Source organism: Eulemur rufifrons, chromosome 7, assembly GCF_041146395.1.
Source record: "Eulemur rufifrons isolate Redbay chromosome 7, OSU_ERuf_1, whole genome shotgun sequence".
In the NCBI taxonomy this organism is placed as follows: Eukaryota; Metazoa; Chordata; class Mammalia; order Primates; family Lemuridae; genus Eulemur; species Eulemur rufifrons.
The window spans coordinates 184,967,459-184,970,473 of record NC_090989.1 but is presented as its reverse complement, the minus strand read 5'-3'; the positions used below and the strand labels follow the sequence as shown (position 1 = coordinate 184,970,473).

At 41.2% G+C, this 3,015-nt stretch overlaps 1 pseudogene; it reads left to right on the top strand.

Annotated features, from left to right (window-relative positions):
• The first annotated feature begins 617 nt into the window (after nucleotides 1-617).
• On the top strand, nucleotides 618-1,742 carry LOC138387010 (glyceraldehyde-3-phosphate dehydrogenase pseudogene; annotated as a pseudogene).
• The last annotated feature ends 1,273 nt before the right edge of the window (nucleotides 1,743-3,015 follow it).

The following is a 3,015-nucleotide window of genomic DNA, read 5'->3' as shown; positions in this document are numbered from 1 at the left end:
GTGAAAGGGATCATATTGGAGATATTCTGTCTTATATCACTTATTTAAATATCTTCAAATTAAGATATTGATTTTTCTAATATAATGTAAAAATGTGGTTATTTTAGAAAACTTAAAAATAATATTTTAAAAATGTTGAAACTTTAACAAATAAGTGGAAGAAGAGAATAAAAATTACACATGAACAGATGACTACTGTTCATATTATGACATATTTCAGATCTGTAGTAAATTCTATTTTATGGAGATGGGATGTTATGAGATATCTCAATACACATTTTTTTCTTCATTTTTAATCAACATTATATCAAAAACACTCTTCAATGTCATTAAATATTGACCACAGTTTTAATGCCAGTACATAATTGTATTCTTTCATTTTTAGTTCTTAGTTTGGAGAAAATCACAAATATATTTGACCATCTGTTAAAAAGAATGGACTCTCTCCCTAGAAAAATGTAAAGATACAGAAACATTGAATAACATTTCTGGGAAATGTGGACATCCTAAAAGTTATGCACTTCAGGTTGAAAAACTTTCGTTGAAAAGAGACTGTTTCTTGGCTCTCTAGTCCTTCCGTTCGACAGACAGCCGCATCTCGCGCAGCGCCAGCACCATCTCTGAGACACCATGGTGAAAGTGAAGGCTGGAATAAATGGTTTTGGCCGTATTGGGCGCCTGGTCACCAGGGCTGCTTTTAACTCTGGCAAAGTGGATATTGTCGCCATCAATGACCCCTTTATTGACCTCAACTACATGGTCTACATGTTCCAGTACGACTCCACCCACGGCAAGTTCCATGGCACGGTCAAGGCAGAGAACGGAAGCTTGTCATCAATGGCCATCCCATAACCATCTTCCAGGAGCGAGATCCCACCAAAATCAAATGGGGTGAAGCGGGTGCTGATTACATTGTGGAGTCCACTGGCGTCTTCACCACCCTGGAGAAGGCCGGGGCTCACCTAGATGGGGGTGCCAAAAGGGTCATCATCTCTGCCCCCTCTGCTGATGCCCCCATGTTTGTGATGGGCGTGAACCACAACAAGTACCAAAACAACCTCACCATCATCAGCAATGCCTCCTGCACCACCAACTGCTTAGCGCCCCTGACCAAGGTCATCCATGACAACTTTGGCATTGTGGAGGGACTTATGACCACAGTCCATGCTGTCACCACCACCCAGAAGACCGCGGATGGCCCCTCTGGGAAGATGTGGCGTGATGGCCGTGGGGCTCTCCAGAACATCATCCCTGCATCGACTGGCACCGCCAAGGCCATGGGCAAGATCAACCCCGAGCTTAACGGGAAGCTCACTGGCATGGCCTTCCGCGTCCCCACTGCCAACGTGTCGGTGGTGGACCTGACCTGCCATCTGGAGAAGCCGGCCAAGTATGATGACATCAAGAAGGCGGTGAAGCTGGCCGAGGATGGCCACCTCAAGGGCATCCTGGGCTACACTGAGCACCAGGTTGTCTCCTCCAACTTCAACAGTGACACCCACTCTTCCACCTTTGATGCTGGGGCTGGCATCGCCCTCAACGACCACTTTGTAAAGCTCATTGCCTGGTACGACAATGAATTTGGCTACAGCAACAGGGTGGTGGACCTCATGGCCCACATGGCCACCAAGGAGTAAGAGCCCTGGACCACCAGCCCCAGCCAGAGCGCAGAGGAAGAGAGAGGCCTCAGCTGCTGGGGTGTCCCTGCCTACTCAGTCCCCATCTCACTGAGAATCTCCCCTCCTCAAGGCACAGTTTCCATGCCAGAGCCCTGAAGAATGGGAGGGGCCTAGGGAGCCCCACCTTGTCATGTATCATCAATAAAGTTCCCTGTACTTGGAAAAAAAAAAAAAGAGAGACTGTTTCTTGTTAATATTCTAATTTATAGTTATGACAACATAGAATCTCAAACACACTTAAGCTCTAGTAAGGTAGATTCATAATAAATTTAGGAAATTTATTCAATTTCCCCTGTATGTAGTACATGTTCAATGTATTGCAACTTCTCATTTTTGTTTTCATCAACATTTTAAACATTTCTATTTGGCTAATATTCCTAAACCATACTCAAAACTTGTGTGCATGTAAATACTTCTGGAGAGTAGGGGTATAGATGCTTATCAAATTGAAAGATCCTATGTTCTAAAATAAGAATCTTTTATATTCAAGAAAAGACTATAAAATGTTTAAAAAATTCAAGGTTTGCTTCCACAATTATCTTTGTTCAATTCAAAAATGTTTTCTATATAAAATGATATTGTTACCCAAAGAGAAGTACAATTGGTGTACTCGGTAAATCTAAAGTTTTAATGTTTATTCATACGCATGAAGGGAGTTAGGAAAATAACTTCACATTCTAAGAGTAAAGAAGAATGTAGGGACAGGCTTCATTTGGCATTGGGTGAAATATAAACTGTGGATTTATCTTCTTACCCTTTTCACTTTACTGAAAGCACCTCCACGAAAACGGATTTTGAAGACTGTATAGAATAATGGGTAAGGGTACATGAACTGGTTTGGGGGAAGACCTGGGATCAAACCCCAATTCCTCTATTGACTACTAGGAGACCTTATCTGAGCCTTTGTTTCTTCATCTGTACAATGTGCATGGTGATGTCTGGTGTAGCATACTTCTGCAATTAAATATTGACAGTGCATGCACTACATTGAGTACTGTGTCTAGCACATTAAAAAATATCCCAAAGTAAAACTCATTATTATTGGAGAAAGAAGGGCAATGACACTGAAAAATTTATTTCAATGCCTCCAGTAACAAGTGTGAGAATAGCTAAAGTATGTTTTAACCTCAGACATATGAATTCCAATGGCCATGCTTTACTTCTCCATAATCCCTAAGGCATAGTGAGCATTCATCACATACCTCTGATCACCACTTTCTTTTCTATTTTCTTTCTTAAATTTTACTCCAAAAGAAAGGTCTGGGAAATCTTATGTATATTTTACCTGATTATGCTCTGTTTTTTTCTCTTTAGCTATTTCATTTAATTGTATTTA